The sequence below is a fragment of the Ursus americanus genome, chromosome 11 (genome assembly GCF_024610735.1).
Source record: "Ursus americanus isolate L20-20 chromosome 11, mUrsAme1.1.p, whole genome shotgun sequence".
NCBI classification, from domain to species: domain Eukaryota; kingdom Metazoa; phylum Chordata; class Mammalia; order Carnivora; family Ursidae; genus Ursus; species Ursus americanus.
The window spans coordinates 19,883,007-19,907,646 of record NC_142137.1 but is presented as its reverse complement, the minus strand read 5'-3'; the positions used below and the strand labels follow the sequence as shown (position 1 = coordinate 19,907,646).

Below are 24,640 nucleotides of genomic sequence, written 5' to 3'. Positions count from 1 at the left end.
TCTGCCTCCAACAGAATCTCTTCTTTATCGTTACTTTGGTAAATGGAATGAAAGGGGGAGCATCTGATATTTGACACTGTCCAGCCTCTGTCTTGGAAAACTAGTACTACTTTAACAATAGAGAGCATTTATCTTTCTCCCTTTCAAATTTCATTCCATGTACTCTCAGCACAGTCATTCACAAATTGAACACCCTTGAATATTTCCACAGTTTGCAATTCATACCTCATCAAAAGTCTTCTGACACATAAATGCCAGGTGACTATACAATCAGCAAACTATCTATTCTAAATTAGTAAGAAGCCATTGTATGCTAACAATTCTAAATTAGTAAGAAGTCATGGTATGGTAATTATTCCTCTAAATATGAAGAATTAGGACTCAAGAAAATACCACAGTGCTCAGACAAATTTATATTCAGGAAGAATTAGAAAATTTGTTATTTGACACCATATTAGTTTGAAATATTTCTCTTATTCTTTCAACTAAATTGATGGTATAGTTACTAGAGCAAACAACTTATTGTGAAATAGTACTTTGAATACATTTAAAATCTTTAGACACTTAGGCTAAGCAGAACAATAACTATTTACATGCCTAACTGGTGTCAAGAACCCAATTAGATATCTTGTATATATGAAGGGGAATAGTGGAATGAGCCTAGACTCTGAAGTCAAATTGGATTTACGTTCTGTATCTGCAATTTGCCATCCATGTAATTTGGTCAGTTGCTTAAATCCTCAGTCTAAATTTCTTCATCTCTAAAAAAAGGATGATATTGAAGGTGACTGCATAAAGTTATTATAAAAATTAAATGTTATCTCATAACAAAGCACTTAGATTTGTGGCTGCATTAGAGTAGGCACACCATAAGTGTCTAAGGTTTCACGGAATCTTCAAAGTAATCCCAAGTAGTATTATTTTATAGGAAAGAACTCTTTCAGCCAAAGATCATATAGCTATCAAGTGATAGAGCCAACATTACAATCTGTTCATACAAAAACTTCAAAGCCTTTGCTTGTTCTACTACAAACTAGCATTTTTCTTCCAAGTTTCATTCAAGTAAAATATACAAAACCTCCTAAAGCAAGACATAATGACTTTGATAATAATATATAATTAGAAATGTAAGAGCCTACATATGGAACAGAAAAATAATTGAGCAATTATAAAGTACTTCTTAAAGTTAATTAGAAATAGTTATAGAAATGCAAACCTGAAGTTGTTTCTTAATGGCAAAATAAAATGAAAAACTAAATCTTCTACTTTCCTCAGTTCAAATTATAGTTTCTATGTGATATAAATACAAAGGATACAAAAATGATCAATATTTGATGATAGTGGATTAAAATGTTCCTATTCTTTATCTCTCTTGAAAATAAATAATTCAAATTCAAGTTTACACATTTATTACTGGTTTGAATATTTAAGGAAATCTTTGTAATTCCTCAAGAATTAATTATCTTAATTAAATAAAATAAATGATTATTATTGATCCAAAGCCAGAATTTAAAATTTTGTATAAAAATCAAAAATATCCAGATAAGGCGAGGTTTCTAGGCACAATATCTTCTATAACACCTTCCAGCCATGATAACTCAAAAAAAAAAAGAACAAAAGAAAGAAAGAAAGAGAAAGAGAAAGAAAGAAAAAGAAAAAGAGAGATCACTACTCCTGATTTGTGGAGGGCAAGTATAGACAGGGAGGTAAAAGATTTTAGTAAAGAATTACTTTCCAAAAAATATTGGGTGGGTGCCTTAAACTTATGTGGGAAACAAACCAAGCTTTTGTAATTCTATTTAAAATTTTGGAAAGTTTGGTAACATCTAACATAGTAATTGATCAAAGAAAAAAGTACAATCACCATATTAGATGGTATAAAGACACCTGATAGGTATCATTAATTATTCTTGATTAAGAAAATATTTTTAGGAAAAAATAATGGAGTCAATGAAATTTTACTAAGATAAAAATCACACATTAATAGTAAATGTTATAATTAAGAGCAAAATAGAAAGGAAGTCCCAGTAATGTCAGGAAAAAGATAAGAATATCTACAATATCCACTTTTACTACTATTCTGGAAATTTTAATAAATGTAATTAGAAATAAAAATTACTGAGGTGCCTGGGTGGTACAGCAGTTAAGCATCTGCCTTCGGCTCAGGGCGTGATCCCGGCGTTATGGGATCGAGCCCCACATCAGGCTCCTCCGATATGAGCCTGCTTCTTCCTCTCCCACTCCCCCTGCTTGTGTTCCCTCTCTCGTTGGCTGTCTCTATCTCTGTCAAATAAATAAATAAATAAAATCTTAAAAAAAAAAAGAAATAAAAATTACTTATTAAAACATACAGTTTCATTTTTATCTCACTATATATATATATATATATATAGAGAGAGAGAGAGAGAGAGAGAGAGAAGAGACACAAATATCTTTTGCCAAGGATGTTTAATCATAACAATGAAAATAACAAAATTGAGAGAATTTGATCATGAATAAACCTCCACTAAAACGAATTTAAACAAATGAGCTCTTTAGGCAGAGGAAAAATGACCCCAGAGGGAACCACTACACTGCTTAAATGTATGAAATATAAAGAAAGGGTAAATACATGGGTGAATATCAATAAATTTTAACCAATTGAAGCAAGAACAGTAAAATCTTATGAAGTTTGTAATGTATTTAAATCAAACCACATTCTAATAACACAAAATTTGAGAAAAGCATGAATAAAATTAAAGAATGTTAATGTTCTAGCAATATTGGGACAAAGGTAAAGATCATTATTTTAGACTGTAATAATGCAACAATCCACATTTAAATTTCTAAGATAAAGACTAAAATAATGAAAATCATATGATCAAAAATTTAACAGAGGAAAAGTTACAAAATAATAAAAATATTTTATTTGTCCAAAAAGAATAAGAAATGTAAGTAAAATAAATAGAGAAAACACTAAAAGAATTAGTAAGATGGGGTAAGTGATCTAAAACAAAGGTATCAGTAATTACATTAAGGATAAATGAAATAGATTCACATGTAAAGTTTAAACTTTAAATCACCCAATAGGATAAAAAGGCACAAAAACGGTAAGCTACCTGTGAGAGCACTAGTGAAAAATAAGGAAAAAGAATGGGCAAAGATTTGTTCTAAAACCACACTAGCCAAATGAAAGTTGGTGAATCTATTCCAATGTTAGATAAAGTAGACTTGAAGAGAATCAAGGGTGTATGTCATAATGATAAAGAAGTCAATACACCAGAATGATAAAAATTCAGATTACGTACACTAATTAAAAAAAAAAACAAACCTCCAACATATCAATAGAACTAGAAGGAGATAAAGATCATAGTAGGAAACATTAAAACACCACTCTTGGTAGCTCATAGAAGAAGCAGACCAAAAAAAAAAAAAAAAAAGCAGTTAAATTTAGACAAAATAGGGGCGCCTGGGTGGCTCAGTCATTAAGTGTCTGCCTTCAGCTCAGGGCATGGTCCCGGGGTCCTGGGATTGAGCCCCACATCAGGCTCCTCTGCTGGTAGCCTGCTTCTTTCTCTCCCACTCCCCCTGCCTGTGTTCCCTCTTTCACTGGCTGTCTCTCTCTCTGCCAAATAAATAAATAAAATCTTTAAAAAAATTGTTTTTGACGAAATAAATATATTTGACCTAATTAACAAAGATGAAACACAGTACCTCAAAATGACAAAATACTTTTTTCAAGTGTATGTTTCCCAAAATTGATCATAAGCTTGGCCATATATTAAATCTCAACATATTTAAAAGGATTGAAATAATTCAGAGTATGTTCCCTCACCACAGTAATATTAAACTAGAAATAAATAATAAAAAGATAACCTGGAAATCCCAAATTTAGAAATTAAAGAATATATGCCTAAGTAATCCATGGGTCAAGAATGAGATCAAAATGGAAATTACAAAATTGGGGAACAAAATAAACTGAAAATTTGGCACTTAAAACTTAGAATACAGCTAAGGCCATGCTTAAAAGAAAATTTAAGACTAAAAATCAAAATTAAAATTAAAAAAATAGGGGTGGGGGGATGGGCTAGTCCAGTGATGGGTATTAAGAAGGGCACATATTGCATGGAGCACTGGATGTTCTACATAAACAATGAATCATGGAACACTACATCAAAAACTAATGATGTACTGTATGGTGACTAACATAACATAATAAAAAATTTTAAAAAAATAGAGGACTAAAAATCAATGCTCTAAGATTCCATCTCAAATATCTAAGAAAAAAAAAAGAACAAATAAAATCCAAAGGAAATAGAAGAAAAAAAATAAAGATCAGAGCAGAAATAAATAAAATAGTAAATAAATACAATAGAAAACACACACACAAAGCCAAACTTTGGTTATTTCAAATATTATTAAAATATATAAAATCTTAACAGGTCTAATCAAGAATAAGAAGATAGAACTTACAAAAAAAAAAGTTACACATCAACTCCTCATGAACATATAGATGCAAAAATCCTGAATAAAATGCAGCAAAGTGAATCTAGCAATATATAAAGACAAAAATACATCAAAACCAAATGGGAATGGAGGTTGCTCTAAAAGTTAAAAATAGAACTATCTTAGGATCCAGCAATTGCACTATTAGGTATTTACCGAAAGAATACAAAATACTAATTCAAAGGGATACATGCACCCCCACGTTCATGGCAGCATTATCTATAATAGCCAAATTATGGAAACAGCCCAAGTGTCCACTGACTGATGAATGGGTAAAGATGTGGTGTATGTATACAATGGAATATAACCATAAAAAAGAATGAAATCTTGCCATTTGCAATGATATGGATAGAGCCAGAGACTACTACGTTAAGGGAAATAAGTCAGTCAAGGAAAGACAAATACCATACGATGTCATTCATATGTGGAATTTATGAAACAAAACAAACAAGCAAAGGGACAAAAGAAGAGGGAGAGAGGAAAACCAAGAAACAGACTCTTAACTACAGAGAACAAACTGATGGCTACCAAAGGGCAGGTAGGTGAGGGGAATGGGTGAGACAGGTGATGGGAATTAAGGAGTGCACTTGTTGTTATGAGCACCAGCTGATGTATGTAAGTTTTGAATCACTATATTGTACACCTAAAACTACACTGTATGTTAACTAACTGAAATCTAAATAAAAACTTAAAAAGAAAAAAAAAAGCAAGTGGGGTTTATTTTAGGAATTCAAGATTGCTTAACATTTAAAAATAATTCTATATAATTTAAAATATTAACAGAAAATGGAGAAAACTGAACAGTCCTTTTGACAGTTATGACAATATCATTGATAAATTTCAACTTCAAATCATGATTCAAAACTCTGAGCAATTTAGAAATAGAAGAGAACTTGTAAGCAGATACAGAGTATCCATAAATAACCTACATCAAACATCACACTTACTGATATAATGTTGAAATCTTTCCTCTTAAGACTGGTAATGAAATAAGTGTGTCCACTATGACCACTTTTATTTAGCATTGCAATGAAGGTCCTCTTTACTGCAATGAGTAATGACACTAAAATAAATAATTATACTATAATAAGGTTTGAAAAGAAAGAAACAAAATTATGATTATTCTCAGATGAAATGATTGTATATGTAGAAAAATAATACAGATAAATTTTTAGAATTAAAAGAGTGAATTTAGTGAGGTTTCATTGCTATGATCCATATAAGATCAATGTATAAAAATAAATGGTATTTCTACATACAACAAACCAAAATGTAAAAAAAAAAAATAAGTATCATTTTCAATAGCATCAAAAAACTTAAGATACTTTGAAATATAACAAAGGATGTACAAAATATTGTGGTGAAAAATATAAAACAGTATTAAGAGAAAATAAGAACTAACTAAACAGAGGGATATACTAAATTTATGAAACAAAGAACTCAAGATTTTAAAGATGTTCATTCTCCACAAATTGATCTATAGTTTAGTATAATCCCAATCAAAACCACAGCACACTAAAATACATACAGAAATGCAAAGGGCCTAAAACAGTAAGAGCAATCTTAAGAGAAATAAAAGCTGGAAGACTTACACTACCATATTTCAAGAACTGTAATAATTAATTCAACTGTAAATTACTCAATTTGGTATTAGTATAAAAGTAGCCTAATGGAGGGGTGCCTGGGTAGTTCAGTCAGTTGTGTCCAACTCTTGATTTTGGCTCAGGTCATGATAGGGTGGTGGCATCAAGCCTGGCGTAGGGCTCCTGGGTGAGCATGGAGCCCGGTTTAAGATTCTCTCTTTCCCTCTCTCTCTGCCCCTTCGACCCCTGCTCATGCTCTTTCTCTCTTAAAAAACAAAACAAAACAAAAAATGAAAAAAAAACAAAAACCAATGGATAAATAGAACAGAACACACAAACCATAAACAGACTTTCACCTATATATTCACTGACATGTAAGTAATAATGTGTTAGTGCCAAAGAAAAAGAATTGTATTTTCAATAAATATATCTGGATCAATTCAATAATCACACTTAAAAAAGTCATTTCAATTACATGGCTAAATGTGAAAGTTAAACAATAATGTTAGAAAAGATTTCTTAAAAAGAGACAAAAAGTATTAACCATAAGGTAGAAATATGATATATCAGACATTAAAATTAAGAAACTTCCAGTTCAAGAAAAAAATCCAGAGGATGTGTGTTATGTGTGTGTGTGTCTGTGTGTGTGTATGTGTGTGTAAGACAGATTCATCTCTTTAAAATATTCATAACCAGAAAATGGCAGTCAAATCAATAGAAATGTGGGTAGAAAACTTGAACAATCACTCCCCCCTAAAAAATTCAGAGGGACAATAAACATATGAAAATGAGTTAAAGTTCATAGCAATCTGGACAATAAAAATTAAAATTACAGTTCAAAACAATTTTCATACACTCAAATGATTACAATGAAAAAGACAAGTAGTATCAAGTGTTGAAAATGTGGAGCAAGTAGACGTCTCATACATTGCTGGTCTCTCTAGAAGCTGGTACAACCTATGTTGAAAATTGTGCATGAGAGTCTTCTAACACTGAAAATGCACAAACCCTGTGACCAAAATTTTACTCCAGGATATACACCCAAAAAAAAGTGCATGCATGTTCATCATAAATCATGTATTCAATAACCACACCCAACAACGTAAGATGAATCTCACAAACAAAGTGAGTGAAAGAAGTCAGACACAAAAAAATACTGCTGTATGAATTCATTTTTTAAAAACTTCAAAAAATAGTGGTGGGGTAGGAAGGGCACATGATGTGCTTCTGAGATGCTGGTGATGTTCTGTTTTTTAACCTAGGTGTTTGGATGTGTATTATTAAAGCTTTACTCTATAATTTGTGCACTTTGGTATATTTAGATCATCCTTTAATAAAATTTTACTTTAAAAAAATTGCATAAAAGTGCTGAGACTTTCCTAAGTTTGATAGCACAAGTAGTAAAAATAAAGGCAATATTGTTAAATGTGACTCGAATGTTTGAAAAATAATCCATAATCAAACACATAGATATGATTAAAGAAAGACAAATAAGATATAAAAGTATATTAACTAGATATAAACATAACATTAGAAAACAAAAGGGCGGGGGTGCCTGGGTGGCTCAATCAGTTAAGCATCTGTCTTCAGCTTCAGGGTCCTGGGATCGAGCCCCAGGGCTGGCTCCCTGCTAGGGGGAAGTCTGCTTCTCTCTCTCCCTCTGCTCCTCCCCCTGCTTGTGCTTTCTCTCTCTCTCTTAAATAAATAAATAAAAATATTTTTAAAAAAGGGTTAGTATCTTCAATAGATAAATAATATTAATAAAAAATATGATCACTGCCTGCAACAGAAAAATTGGCAAAGAATATGAATAGCTAATTTATAAGTAATATATGCAAATAACTAATAAACATATTAAAATGTTCAAAAAAAGGAAAGGAAAGACTAAAACAGAGAATTTTTAGAGATTAAATTTGTTAAGGTGTGTGAGAAAAAGCACAGTTGAAAAGAAATATAAATTGATACACTGTCTTGAAAACCTTTCTTTAAATCTATCAAGCTTTAAAAACATCATACACTTAAGTCTGCTAATTCTACTTGTAGGATGTAACCTGAAGAAAAATGTGGGTGATTTAGCTGCAAGGATGTTCACTTTGTTCATAAGAACAATATGATTAAAAATGCTCTAACCATCCAACGGTAGAGAATTATTTACATAAATTATGGTACATTTAATTAATAAAATAGTATGTATCCAGCCATTTTTAAATTATTCGATAGAAGTTATTTGATGACAAAAATGCTTTATAAGCAGTTACAATATGTACTTATGCATAACAAAATATTAAGTATGGTTTATTTCAGATGATAGGTATTTGATTAATTTTCTTCTTTTCATTTGTTTGTACATTTAATATAATTAATTAATTTATTTACTTGCTTACTTATTTTTTAGTGTGAGAGGGGTAAGGGACAGAGGGAGAGGGAGAGAATCCTAAGCAGTCTCCACATCCAGAGCCCAGAGGCAGACATGGGGCTTGATCTCAGGATCCTGAGATTATGACCCCAAGATCATGACCCTAGCCAAAATCAAGACTCAGATGCTTAACCAACTGAGCCACCCAGGCAACCCCTGTTTGTATATTTTAAATTATTAACAGTGAATCTGTATTAATTTTATACTTTTTTAAAAAATGAATAAAATATGTTTTATGGTGAAGCTAGACTATTATTAAGGGGTGGCCGAAAACAGGAAAGTAGCTAGAGGATACTATGAAATCTCAGGGTGTTTATGCATTTCTTTCTTTTACGATGAGAAAGACAGCATGTTTATATGATAGGGAGAGAATGATAGAAAGAGAAAGGTTACCAGGTAGAAAAGAAAGTATTATTGATGAAGCCAGGTGGTCCAGGAGCAAGAGATCAAATACAAAGGAAATGGTAGGTAAACCTGGGGAGGAGGACACTTTATTCATTAAAGCAAGAGGCAATTATCTGTGATCTGCTGATGTGAAGATGGGCAGGACACTGAAAGAACCCGTATTTGTCTATTTTCTTTGTGAAGCAGAAAATAAGGGCCTATAAATTTGATTCTCTGAGGAAGAAATCAGCTATTTTTTTCCTAAAAGTGTATCTTTGGCTTTAAAAATTGCCAATAAAAAATTGAAAGGCAAAGCATTTTGTCCACCTGTTCATAAACCCACAAAAGAATAATTGTTCACATGATTTTGAAAAGGGCTTTTTCTCTATATAGCTTGAGAAAAATAATACTCATTTTGCACTATGTACCTCCTATAAAAAGTGCTTCTAGACTTACTAATTTTATTATGAAGTGTCAGAATTGTATGTAGCATTTCATAAGCATGTGGTACATGAAGAAAGAATTGCTACCCTAAGAAGTTCACAAATCATGTTTGGTGGGTAAAGTACATCCCAGAGTAATAAAGAACACAGAAGAACTATATGACCCTAAAGCAGCATCTTAGTAACTTATAATTATGGGCTTTCCTGAGACTTGTACCAAGATTCACCCAATTTCACATTTTCAAGAACCTAAAGCCTACTTTCTCATTATCATCAAATTCCCTATTCTCTGTAGGATACAAGCAACACTTCACTGCTTTCTTATACTTACCTTTCGCTTTTTGAAATTAAAAAAAGAAATCAGCTATGATAATCATTTTCACAGCTTTATTTTTGTTTGGTTTAGTTGTTTTGTTTTTGTGTGTGTTTTAATTCAGAAAGAGCCACCACATCTCACATAACCTCTATCTCAAGCAATAAAATGCCTGCAGTTCTTTCTCTAAGCTTATTGTAAAAGTTAATAGTTCCCATCACTCTGTAGCAGGCTTGATAAAGAAAGAAGACAAGAAACAGAGGAGAATAGCCTTCCTTTCCACGGGTCTATTTGCCCACCTTGTTTTGTAGCTATGAAAGAACAAACGGCAAGGGAATCCCTTGTTTACACAAAACTCCAAACACGGAAACTTTCCCCATCACAAAAAAGCAATATTAAGCAAGACTTGAAATAAAAGTTTTATATTAGCTAACTGCTGAAGTCTATCCAAATCTTTTCTCATTTAGATCTATTTTAACTACTCCTGAGGATTGCATGACTCATAAACCTGTGATGGATGTGCCAACCAACGTCACATCTAACTTCTGAGACTGTAATAGGTCCTTCCTTAAAGTAGGTAAAAATCAGCATTTTACAGATGTTCAATTTAATAAAGAAATCAATGCTATGAGTAATATGCTATTCTCTCAGAAGATATGCTAGTTTTTCTTCCATCAACAGTTATAATAATCTTATTTTCTATCTAAATAAATGCAAAACATGTTCTCCTCACTTTAATCTTGTACAAATCCTTATCCAAAGGATAAAATCATCATGCTTTATTGTAAATGTGAAAGGCTATGTTTAAAAATGCCCTAGATATTAAATGGCATTAGAGAATTATTTGTTTCTTTTTCTCCTTAGGCAAAATGATGCTATAGTGGTTGCATAAGAAAATACGATTGTTCTTAGGAGATTCATGATGAAGTGTTTGGGTCTCATAAAAACAAAGATGGAAAGTGTTAACAATTATTTAATCAAGGTGGTAAGTATATGAGCATATATGCTACCATCTGATCTCTTCTGTGTATTTTTAAAGTTCATAATAAAAGTTTGGGCAGGGGGAAGAAAAAGAAGAAGAAGAAATAGAACTCCTATACTTACCATTTTGTTATTACTGCATGTTTTTAATAGATTTCTCAAAAATGCCATTAAATTCATCTGCAAGCATTTATATAAATACTATATACTAAAATTGTACTATTATTATAGGTGTAATAGAGAGAGGAATCTAAGAATGACATAATCAATAAATCATCTGGTCTACCCATCCTTTGGATACTTAGATTTCTTTTTCTACTACAGTGGGTCTCCAGGAATGGCAAATTTGCTGCCATCTGAAGGTTTTCTTTTACTTCCTGGGAAAGCTCAAGAATCAAGTTCTTCTACATTATTTACCCATCATTTACTTCCCTGAACCTTCTAACCATTTGCTCTGATTAGAATAAATTTAAGCCCAACTTTCATATGGTCATCATCCAGAATTTGAAAACAGAAACCATCTTCCTACTATATTTTCTTTTTTCCAAGTTAAAACTTTTAAATCTTTTGCTTATCACATGAGTATTCTGATCTTTCACTTTTCTAGTTATTTTTTTCTCTGAAAATACTCCAGTGTATTCACAGCTCATTGTGGGTCCATTTTTTAACCATACTCCAAGTGGGTCCAAGCAAAGCAAAGTACAATAGGGCTGTCAATTTCCTAAACTCATGTAGTATACATAATATAAATATATTCTTTTTAGAATACAATATCATAATTTGATTCATCTTAAGCTTAGTGTTAAGTTTATTTCTAATGTACTATTTTTTAAATTTTTCATATGTCTCTGATAAATATCATCTATTTATTGCTTATCTAATTTTCTAATTAAGACTATTTGGATTCCTATCTTATCATCAACTCTTTATTAATATTAGTTTATTCAACATTCTAATGCATCAAGACAAGTTACTGATACTAGAGAAATATAGGAAATGTGCTTCTTTTTCCTTTGCCATGTGAATGATCACATTCAGTTTTGTTTCTATGTCCAAGTCAGTGATAAAAATGATGGGCAAGACAGAGTTAAAGATAAAACCTCAGGTCCTAACCCCATGGATATCCCACTGGAGGCTTTTTGTACTATTAAACTAGCTAATGATCTTCTTAATTATTCTAGCTAACAGTTCATTGATCTCCATCATTTCTGCTGGAACATCACTGTAAATCTTTCCACATGCTTGACTAAGGCCAGACACACTATGTCTTCCATGCTGTAATAATGCATCTCCACTGGATTTTTCAGACTTGCCCCTACTCTGGCTTTCTTCTGCAACTGGAGTAATATTTCTAAAATGCAATCTTGTCATTTCATTTCTTAAGATCTTTCAATAACTGCCAATTTTTAAGCTTAGTGCCATTTACAAAGTTCTTCACAGTCTATCTTCTGCCTCTCTCTCCGGGCTCCTTTCTTGCCATACCCACTTTCCCAGTGCCACAGCATATTAAACCACCTACATTTCTCTGAGTGAACCAGAATCAAATGCCACCATTCCTTCCAAGTGATGTTCCTCTGCCTAGGAACCTAGTTCCTAACACAGATACACATATATACCTAGACACACACACATTGACACATACATCTGCAACTTTCTCTCTCTCCTAATGTATTGTGAGCCTTTGGCATAGTCACTGTCTCTGCCAAGACATTCCTCATTGGCCCTAACCCTCACCTGACTAAGTTGTGTCTCTGATTTGTATTCCCTTAGTTCCAGATCACTCCCAAACATCATAATGTATACTCCTACACAGTGAACCCTAAGAAAGTTAAATCAATATGAAATATGTTTAAACTTGAGCTCACTCTGAAGAATGAAAGCTTCTAATAGTCAACATTTATTGAGAGCATACTCTATATCAGGCGTTGTGATAAGTATTTTACAAACTTCAATAGAAAGTCATCAAAAATGTTAATTGAATCACATTTTCTGTATTTAATGTATTTCCCATTGCTGTAATATTTTATATTTTAATTCTGAATATAACTCTGACATTTAAGTTGTCTACATTGTTGAGTCTAAGAATTGCTTTCCTCCTTTATGCTCTATAGTCTCTAAAGCAATTTAATTCTTAGGCCAAATAACTTGCTTTACTGAGTCTAAACTGCTAACTGCTTCAGCAAGACATTGGAACTGGTTCAGCACCCTAAGTATCTTGCCTTAAGACAGTTACACAGTCAGTAAATGATGGATGCTGGATTAGCACACAGGAGACCACAATCCAGGCCCCAGCTTTTAATCACTATGCTGTACTGCTTTCTGCTAAGTAATACTGTCACTCTGTTTTCAATCTCTAGTTGTTTTCACAGGAACTTCCCTTTTTCTGAATGGTAAGCACTTTGAAAAATTTCTTAAAGTTTTATATTGATTTGAAGTATGACTATAACATTCTGAAGCTGATTTTGTGTGAATTTGATGGATGCCATCCTAGTGACCTATGTATATGCTGGTAGAAAATCACATGTGCACATGGACCTGGTGACTGACACACCTTGAAAAAATGAAAACAGGTCACAGCTCCCCAAAGGGGGATTGTGTGGGAAGCACATAGTACAAGGTGTGAATTTTCCAAGGAGAGAAGTGGTGACCCATCTCTACTGCATACTGAGAGGCACCTCCTGCTCTTCCCACTTGCTTTTGATTCCCCTCAGCCATGAAGCAACAGGTATTTCTAATTTAATGAATAAACTGACTCCAGTATTTTGAGTGATATTTCTAGTAACAATAATGTTCTTCACTCTAATGTTTCTAAGTCTCATCAAACGTACAAGCTAGTAGTTTTGATAATATTTCAAGTAAACTAAATACTATACAAACATATGGCTAATGAAAATTTTGTCTGTATAATGTCCTGGAATTTTTTGAAGTTCTAGCACTCTGCAATCCTTCAACTATAAAAGGTATGAAATCTACTCTTGCATACCTCCTCCTCCACCTATCATACTCCGTTCAACTCAAACTTGTGTTGGGCATTTGGAAAAAGAAAGCTGCTGATGCAGTGTAGAATAAAGAATATCTGGGGCGCCTGGGTGGCTCAGTGGTTAAGTGTCTGCCTTTAGCTCAGGGCGTGATCCCAGAGTCCTGGGATCGAGCCCTGCATCGGGCTTCTCCGCTGGGAGCCTGCTTCTTCCTCTCCCACTCCCCCTGCTTGTGTTCCCTCTCTCGCTGGCTGTCTCTCTCTCTGTCAAATAAATAAATAAAATCTTAAAAAAAAAAAAAGAATACCTGTTAGAAGGCATTATATAAACCAAAATCAAGTTGTAGGAAATAATGTCATAGTCCCACTAAGCAAAGATTGGTCGTGCTCAGGCATATAAATGTGCTTTCTTATTATAAAAATAAATAAGCTTTTAATTTTACAAACCTCCTACTGTCTCCAACATATTTTATGCCAGTGGATGGAAAATAGGGGTTGATTTTTCCTTCTACAAACAGACCCTTGAAATCATAGAAAGAACCATGGAGTTACATATTCAAATAATATTACTTTTAAAGCAGATGCACTACATACTGCGAGGAAAATTGGGAAATGGGTACTTAAATGTTAGCAATTTAAGACCTAGAAGGAATGCATACTGATTGGGAAAGCAGATGCTTGAATAATATCAAGATATAAATAGGACAGATCAAACTGAGATAACAGGGAAGGCAGCCACATGAATAATCACCATATAAACAGTATAAATAATACCAACTATTTGAGGCCAAGAGCACACACTTTAATTATATTGATTTTTTAAAAATAGGTCAGCTAAATAAAAAGAAAAGGCAAAAAGTGATTGAATGAGCAAGTCCCTCCACAATCCTGACCTCCGTTTTTTTTGTTGTTGTTTTGTTTTGTTTTGTTTTTTGTTTTCTTCTGCAAAATGTAGGGAATGGGTAAAATGATCTTGAAGATCAGAGAGTCAGAAAACTTTCATGATTCTAAGACTGCTTAAGAACTGCAAAGTAAATTGGGGAGCATGACTGATTATGTCAGAATTTAAAATGTGGTTAATTGCCAATCTCCTGCAAATATGGCACGTTCTTTAACACCCTAACATTAATTTTCAAAAACTATATTGATTTGAGAAACTATGTGTCCAAATATTACTGAGTTCAATCAATAAAAATATAGACGGAAATACATTTTGAGTTTGCAAAGAACTATGCAAAGATGTTTGGAGGATATATTAGAGACATTAAAATAAACTTTAAGTTTTAATCCAGAAAGAGTAATAAAAAAGATGGTTAGAAAATTGATGTTTTAAAAATCCAAAATCAATTTAATAGCCATAGTGTAATCCATAAAGCAGTTTAAATATATAATTTGATATTACATACAATAGAATTTACATTACTTTTATGGACTACTACTTCAAGAAAGTCTTAATTTCCTCTTATGTAATTTAAATTTCTTTAAAAAAATCTTCATGCTATTAGTTGGACTATTAACTATTGTATATGAGCCATGTTATTTTTGTGTGTTTATTATTTTGTTTTAACTAAGGAGATAGAGGGAAATAAAAAAGTATCTTTATTTTCACCTTTTTAGGCAAGGTTTCTTAAAACTCTTAAAAATATTTTTGTTTAATAATCCAATCAAGAAATGGGAAGAAGACATGAATAGACAATTCTCCAAAGAAGACATACAAATGGCCAATAGACATGTGAAAAAATGTTCAACATCACTCGGCAACAAGGAAATACAAATCAAAACCACAATGAGATACTACCACACACCAGCCAGAATGGCTAAAATTAACAAGTCGAAACGATGTCGGTCAGGATGCAGAGAAAGGGGAACCCTCTTACACTGCTGGTGGAAGACAAGCTGGTGCAGCCACTCTGGAAAACAGTATGGAGATCCTCAGAGTTGAAAATAGAGCTACCCTATGACCCAGCAATTGCACTACAGGGTATTTACTCTAAAGATACAAATGTAGTGATCCAAAGGGGCACCTGCACCCCAATGTTCATAGCAGCAATGTCCACAATAGCCAAACTATGGAAAGAGCCCAGATGTCCATCAACAGATGAATGGGTAAAGAAGATATGGTATATATATGCAATGGAATACTACTCAGCCATCAGAAAAATGAAAACTTGCCATTTGCAATGATGTGGCTGGAAACAGAGGGTATTATGCTACCTGAAATAAGTCAGTCAGAGAAAGACAATTATCATATGACCTCACTGATATGTGGAATTTAAGAAACAAAACAGAGGATCATAGGGGAAGAGAGGAAAAAATATAACAAGATGAAACCAGAGAAGGAAACAAACTGTAAGAGACTCTGATTCATAAGAAACAAACTGAGGGTTGCTGGAGGGGAGGGGTAACTGGATGATAGACAATAAGTAGGGCATGTGGGGCGCCTGGGTGGTTCAGTCGTTAAGCGTCTGCCTTCGGCTCAGGGCGTGATCCCGGAGTCCTGGGATCGAGCCCCACATCGGGCTCCTCTGCTGGGAGCCTGCTTCTTCCTCTCCCACTCCCCCTGCCTGTGTTCCCTCTCTTGCTGGCTGTCTCTCTCTCTGTTAATAAATAAATAAAATATTTAAAAAAAAATAAGTAGGGCATGTGATGTAATGAACACTGGGTGTTATACAAGACTGATGAATCACTGAACTCTACCTCTGAAACTAATAATACATTATATGTTAATTGAATTTAAATTTAAAAAATGGAAAAAAATAAAACATTTTTAAGATAAAAAAATTTGACCTTTTTAAAAATCGTAGTATTAATCAGACATAAAGTATTTTGAGATTGCTAAAAAGGTTAGCATTCATGTGACTGTTAATAACACCTAATTATCTCCTCGGTGAAGCTCACCTCTCCACAAACTCCCCAGACAGAATTCATGCCTTCTACTTGAAACACTTTTTCATTCCTCTTTCTTGGTACTTCTAACAGCATCCACTGGCATAACCTTCTATTACCATGCGTGTTTCCTCTGAAAACTCTTTGAGGACAGGGAAGATAACTTTTTCATCTCTAACTTGTTGGACTTAATTTAGTGCCTGGCATACTTTGTGTGTCTAATAAATGTTGAAGATTAAACCACTAGTACGGGGAGGAAATATGACAGTGTTGCAAGTATTAATACAAAATAAATGGAAGGAGGCGTGCCTGAGTGGCTCAGTCAGTTAAGCATCAGACTCTCGATTTTGGCTCAGGTCATGATCTCAGGGTCGTGAGATCAAGCCCCACGTTGGGTTCCATGCTGAACAGGGAGACTGCTTAAGATTCCCGCTCCCTCTCCCTTTGCCCCTCCCCCACTTGCATGCTTTCTTTCTCTCTTAAAAAAATAAAAAATAAAAATAAATGGAAGGAAATTAGAATCATATTTTTATATCAATATAAAATAAATATTGTAGAAATCGATCAAATTGCCATTATCTACTTTTCTTTTCCCAGGCAACTAATAGAATCATGTGGGTCAGACCATGTCTTTTCTCCGTGTTTTTCTTCACAGCAATCCAGAAAGCCTAACTTATTTGCTAATGCCCTTTGTAAATTATAAAGTGTTATGAGTTATTTTTATAATTAGAACAGTCTGTAAACTAAGAGACTTTATCTTTAAGGCTAACTGGAATTTATGCAAAAATTCCTACTCATCAGAGCTAGTTTTAACATTCAATAATGGATATTATTTGCTGAGAAATTTAAAAACTGAAAGAATCTCGAACAGGTGTGAAAAGAAAATATTGTAGAAAACTGTTTGTCATGAGAACTGTAAATATATAAATAAAGTGTTGAAGTTAGTAGCTTTCCTTTTCCAAACATCTAATTCAAAAAAGCATGCGGAAATTTTAAATGCTGTAATGTGGCTAAGCCAGTAGAGATCTAATATAGAAATAATGTACATGTAAGTGATGCCTGCAAAAGCGGTATATGCCTATAAAGACCCATACATAAGCAAGAGCTAAAGAAAACTTAAATGACCAAGTAGTTAATCCAGAGACAAAGGTGGGAAGAAAAATAGAGTGGCCTAACACTGTGAAACAAAGCAATAGGTCATTGACAAAAATGTTTACACTGACTCTGTGCAGACATAACCTCAATGAGTCTATTTTACAGTCAAATGAAATGATCCAGTTGTAGATTATGGATCTTTGTGTGTTCAGCGTGGAGAGTACATACACACGTGCACACACACACACAACAGGTTTTCATTTAAAACTGATACTACTCATATAAAGAGCTCCTGAGAGTAAACTGTAGATCTGTAATCAAACAACCCCTTAAAAAAAAAAGTTCCTAAAATTCATTAGTGAGAATAACAGCCTGTAAACTCTTGTGAATTTGCTCCATGTTGAATTCCCACCTTTTAGCTAAATGTCTGTCACTATACAGATGTTGAGGAGTTAGACAAATTATACTAAAATTATGCATGTTCAAAGACATTTCTAGGAGTACTATTTTTAATATTATAAGAAACTAAGAACAATCTAAATGTGTGTTACCTGTGGGTTGGTTCTATATAGCATTGCAAAACACTGGAATAGTGTGCAATTATTAAAATAGTTGGGTAGATGTACACTTACTATCATGTAAAAATACTCAAAATATATTGTTAATGAAATAGCAGGTCAAAAACTAGCATGCTTTTAAGAGACAATATTGTGTAGTGGTTAAGAACAAGGTCTCTGTTGTTGAATCACAATATTGTACACCTGAAACTAATATAACACTGTATGTTGATTAACTGGAATTAAAATAAAAACTTAAAAAAAAAAAGAACAAGGTCTCTGAAGTCAGCCTGCTTGAGCTCATAGTCCACTTCAGCCTTTATGCTGAGCAGCCTTAAAGAAATCACTTAATTTCTTTATACCTGTCTCCTATTGGAAAAAATGCCAACTTATTTGTATTACCAAGTACCAACTTCATAGGATTGTTATGAAGGTTAAATGAAAGGATAAATTAAAATTCTTAGAACAACAGTTATATTTCAATAAAACTTAGCTATTTCATTTTAGTTATGTCTAAATACATATTTATAAATATATAAATCTAAAATAAACATACATATATAGAAATATGTCTGAAAAGATACATATCAAAGTATTAATGGAGGACAGCTACAAATAACTGAATTAAGATAATTACTATTTTCTAAACTTCTTGAAGTAAAAAGAAATTTATATATCTGAGATACCTTTACAGGCAGAAAACAATTTTTGATGATGGAGTAATTTGGGACTGAACATTATATATGATTTTAGATTCTTAGTATAAGAGAACCCAAGCAAAAGGGAGAATGTTTCCAGTCTTAGGGAAATATCCAAATACAGATTCAGCAAATTTAGCTCATCACTATAGAAATGAACCACGTTAGTTTAGGACGATCCCATTTGTTTATTTTAGCTTTTGTTTCCTTGCCACCAGGAGACTGGTCCAAAAAGATATTGCTAAAACTGCTGTAAAAGAGCTGCCCATGTTTTCTTCTAAGAGCTTTACAGTTTGAGGTCTCACATTCAAGTGTTTAATCCATTTTAAATGTATTTTTGTATATGGTGTAAGATAGTTTTCTAGTTTCATTCTTTTGCATGCAGCACTCCAGTTTTTCCAAAATCATTTATTGAAGGGACCATCTTTTCCTTATTGTATATTCTTTTCCCCTTTGTTACACATTATTTGGCCATATGTGTGTGGGTTTATTTCTGGACTCTCTATTCTTATTCTACTGATCTATATGTCTGTTTTCATGCCAGTACTGTACTGTTTTGATTACTATGTCTTTGTACTATAGTTTGAAATCAGGAAGCATGATATCTCCATCTTTGTTCTTATTTCTCAAGATTGCTTTAGTTATTTGGAATCTTTTGTGGCTCCATACAGATTGTAGGATAAGGATGTGGAGAAAAGTGAACCCTCATGCACTGTTGGTGGGAATGTAAATTGGTGAGGCCACTATGGAAAACAGTATGGAGGTTTCTCAAAAACTTAAACATAGAACTACCATATGATCCACTTTTAGTGACCCAAAGAAAATGAAAACATCAATTAGAAGAGATAGATGCACCCTTATGTTCATTGCAGCATTATTTATAATAATCGAAAATTGGAAGCAACCTAAATGTCCACTGATAGATGAATAAAGATGTGGCATACCATTATGTGGTATATATACACACACACAATGGAATATTATACAGTCATAAAAAAAGAATGAAATATTGCCATTTTTGACAACATGGATAAACTTAGAGGATATTATTCTAAATGAAACAAGTCAGATAGAAAACAATAAATACCATATGATTTTACTTACATTTGGAATCTAAAAAATGAAACATATGAACAAATAAAGCAAGACAGAAACACTCATAGATACAAGAAACAAACTTTTGGCTACCAGAGGAGGGAGGGGGTTGGAGGGATAAAAATGAAGGAGATTAAGAAGTACAAACTTAAAGTTTTAGAAAAAACAAGCCATGGGGATATAATGCATGGGATAGGGAATATAGTCAAGAGTACTGTAATAACTTTGGTGACAGATGACAACTAGACATCATGAGAATCACTATACATTTATACAAAAATACTGAATCACTATGATGTACACCTGAAACTAATAGAATATTGTATGTCAACTATACTTCAATGAAAGAAAGAGAAAGAAAGAAAGAAAGAAAGAAAGAAAGAAAGAAAGAAAGAAAGAAAGAAAGAAAGAAAAGGAAGAAAGAAATGAATCATTTTACCTTTATGGAATAATGACTTTGAAAGCTGAAAAAAAAAAGTGACCTAGTTTGAGAGAAGCAATTCAGATCAGGCAGAGATAATACGACTTCAGCATCAACCTCCAGAACACCACTTTTCAATATTTGTTGAGATGTGAGTAACTTGGTTAAAATTTTCTCCCAAGTCTCAGATGTGCTAAGCAACTCAAAATCAAAATTGTTGCTGTTTAAATTAGAAACCAACTGTAAATTCAGTGAATACACACACACATACACACACACATGTGTGTGTGTATATATATATATATACATATTGAGTGTGTGTGTGTGTGTATATATATATATATATATATATATATATATTAAAAATCAATGAATGCATGAGAAGTAATTTTAAAATAGTATGTAAAAATGTCTTCTGCTTGCAGCCAAGCTGATGACGGGAAAGGTCACTGCTAATTCTCCGGAGATTGATTAGCATGCTGCAGTGAAGAGGGTTTGCAAATCAGAAGAATGGGCAGAGGTTCTCATGCAAGGTGAGCTCATCATGTGCTCCTAGATCCAGGGTCTGCAACTAATCATTCATTCTGGGAGAAGAATGATAAGCAATATTCGTTTTATCAATTCTTACCCCACAATTCTTGGCTCCTTAGCCCAAAATTTACCAAGGACATATGGAATTGATGCCGATTGCATACTGAAGAAGCTTAGCCGATGTCTTGAGGTTATCCTGACGTTATTGGTTACTCTAAGCTGGCGCCTTCCTGCAGGATCTAGAGTACTTAAACTGCTACCCAAATCGCTATAAAGGTTAACTTAATTGATTCCAAGAAAGACAGATAACTCCCTAGCTGGGCAGCACCCATGCGAGAACAATAAAAAACAAGCTCTCTTTCTACCTCTGGTAAGTTAAAGAATGACAGGTTTCAGCAACATTTTCAAACACTCTGATTTGCATAAAGCCACATATCAGAAGAGTGACTTTTAGTACTTTACAATGCAAAAATCAACTCTCATTCACTGTTCCGTTTACCATAACAGATGTTCTGATCAGCATTCCCAGGTCACCATGTACAGTGTACATGTTTATATAATTACAAGAGAAAAGAGGTTAAAATGTTGTGCCTCATCCAATACTGTCAGAATGAACCGGTACAACAATTCACACAGGGGAACAGCAAGAGAGTAAATGTAAGCACTATAAATATACATAAGCCACAACCTAAACTGTTTCCCAGCCCGACCTCCAGAAATGGATTTCTCCCAACAGACATATAAGAACCAATATATATCCCTAACTGCCTCGTGTGACCTAGTTGAAGGCAGCCTAGAGGCAGAGATGGAATTTCCACTACATTTGTAGGATTCCATGAATATGTATTTAGCTTTTGTCAGAAGACAACAAATATCCCATCGTTGTAATGTGAATAAAAGTGCCATTCGTTTCCCTTCTCACATACCTGCTTGTGACATGGAAAATGTGGCACAAAGTACACTTTAGAGGAAAGAGAGGGAGGGTTATTTATGGACAGATTCACAGAATGAAGATACAAACGTACACAAATGTAAAGATACAAACCTAGACAAAGATATTGCTCCTCTGAAGTGGAAAAGTTTTTCTTGGGCTACGATGTAACCTACCTGCACCTAAATCCACCTGAGTTTTCTTTGGCATCTGTCGTTTATTAACTTAAATATATTTAAGCGCTGATACAAATATATGATGCTCAATCATACTAGACCATGCTTATGTGAATTTATAGGAAAAAATTAAAAAGCATCATAGTTATGGCAAATGCCAAGCAGGGTGGTAGTTTAGAGCCTGAGATTCTAGTCCTGGCTTGGCCATTAACTAACTCTGAACCTGAAGGAAGTCAATTAAGTGTTCAGTTAACTGGGCTTCAGTTCATCTTTCTGTGAACTGAGGAGCTTGAAGGACTCAAGTGACGTCGAGGCTCACGCTGTTCTTTTTCATCTCCTTAACTCCGGTACCCAACACAGCACTTACCACACTGGAGATACTCTATGAGTATTTGTGGAAATGGATGAATGAATGATTTAATGAGTCAATGAATAAAGGCACCCATATGATCCTTGCCAATCTAAACCATCATAACATTATGTAGTTAATTTGCATGACAAACAAAACCTTTAAAATTAAATCCTGGTTCACAGGCGAATGTGTGTTTTCTGAAATGGGTGTTGGTATCTAGAAAGTAATATTACAGCATCACGACCTAAATCCCCTGTCAATCCAGTCTGACTCATGTACCTGTCTGGAGGAAGCAAAGTTAATATAATGACTTAGCTGAGTCATCTAGTGAGAGCCCAGTAATACAGGCAAAGTTGAAGACCTCATCCGTGATCGAATTTCCACTGATGGTGTCTTAATTAACCATTGACCTTGCACTGAACAGCTGAAATCATAACTGTGGATTTCTGTCAGCCTACGGCCTTTTCTATTCATGCCACATCCACTAGAAAATTATCATCTTATCCAAGAACAGGAAGTGGGCTCTACTTTCTAGAAATAGGTTATATATTTGAAATAATCCAATCATTATATTTCTACCCTATGAAATTATTATGCTAATAAGCTACTTTCTATAAAACCATTTTCTATGGCTTTTATTAAAGCTTGGAAGAAAAGGTTAGGAAGAAATAACACTTATTTTAGCTTACACCAAGGTAATCACAGAAGGTATTTAGTCATCTTGGACCTACAGGACACTTAAATATCTGCATAAAAAGCCAAAAATTGAGTTTAAATATTTTTAAAATCATACCCAAATTTTAGCAATTTAGAAAGAAAGTATTTAAGCTTTGATTTCTTGTTGTTGCTATTGTCGTCATTTTTAGACACCTTCCCTCATATGGATTGGAAGGAAAACGAAGGAAAGATGGAAGAAGAGAGGGACGTGCAGGGAGGAAGGAAAGGAGGATGGAAGGAAGGGAAAAAGATAAGAATACAAGAACTGATGACTTCAAAACACCTGGTAATGAACACAGCAGGAAGGTGACACAGGCAGGACTTCAGCCACAACTATGTATTTTGTTGAGAGGTAGTAGAAAACAGGAATTTAGTAAAAAATGTAAATAGTGATAATTTATTTCTCACAGAATGGTATCCAATGAAAAGGGAAAGGTATAAATCAATAGGATTGTCTCATCTGGTAATTATATAATTTCAAATTATGTAATTTGAAAAATTATTAACAATTGTGAATCCCCTCATTTCACTATATTATTCTTGTTATTTCTATAGATTTGTAGGCTTTCTTTAAATCTCAAGGCTCGGCCACCCACTATTTTGAGGACTTAGTACATTTAACTGTACCTTAAAAAGGAAGCTATTCAATATGGTTTTTTAAATGTTATGTATTACCATAAAGAAATTAAAATATCATATCTTATTTAGTAAAGAGCAGAAAAAGTGTTCATCATCAAATAGGTCATTACATATTTAAATAAATTATTGGCTTTTTAAACTATCATTATCTGGTTAATTAACCAGTCTTCTTATCTTCTAATGGCCCTTCAAATAGCAAGTTTATCATTCTTGGGTCTGAAACTTCCTTTTGGCCATTGATTAAAATGAATAAAATGAGTGTTACAAGATCTGGAAAATGTCTATGCTCCTTAAAGGCAATATTTACTTCTGCTAAACTCTATCTAACAGGACTTCAGGCTGTACTATTTATCACTTAATTATACATTGTCTTGCCTTGTTCTTTATTTCCATCATAGTTTTGTGTGTACTAAACTAGGTTCCCATGAAATCTCATGGATCCAGAAGCACAAATGGGAAGATGTCTGAATTTTTTAAAAAAAATGACTTATAGTTATGGGGTACCTGGGTAGTTCAGTCAGTTGAGTGTCTGCCTTCAGCTCAGGTCATGATCCCAGGATCCTAGGATCCAGCCCTGCATCAGGTTTGGGATCCCTGCTCAGTGGGGAGCCTGCTTCTTCCTCTCCCTCTGCCTGCTGCTCCCCCTGCTTGTGATTGCTCTCTCTCTCTCTCAAATAAATAAGTAAAAAATCTTAAAAACTGACTTATTGTTAATTACTAATGTCATCCATTGGATATATCCATATACATGCCTCTCTTGTCATATCATAACTGTACATTACATATTACATTTTTACTTCAATACTTATATATTTTATGAGCAAGGAGATTTTAAGCCAAGTTTTCAAATGGGAACAATTAACCTTTTAATGAGAAGCAAGGGGTATAATCTGCTTTTTAATTTTCTTGGGATCATTTGTATCTAACCTTTTCTAATCCTAACAAAGATAAATCCTTAAG

The 24,640-nt window shown here is 33.4% G+C and overlaps 1 protein-coding gene across 3 annotated transcripts in view; it reads right to left on the bottom strand.

Annotated features, from left to right (window-relative positions):
- The window catches only part of GRIK2 (glutamate ionotropic receptor kainate type subunit 2), a 642,399-nt gene that overhangs the window by 391,416 nt on the left and 226,343 nt on the right, over positions 1–24,640 (bottom strand). The window lies entirely within an intron of this gene.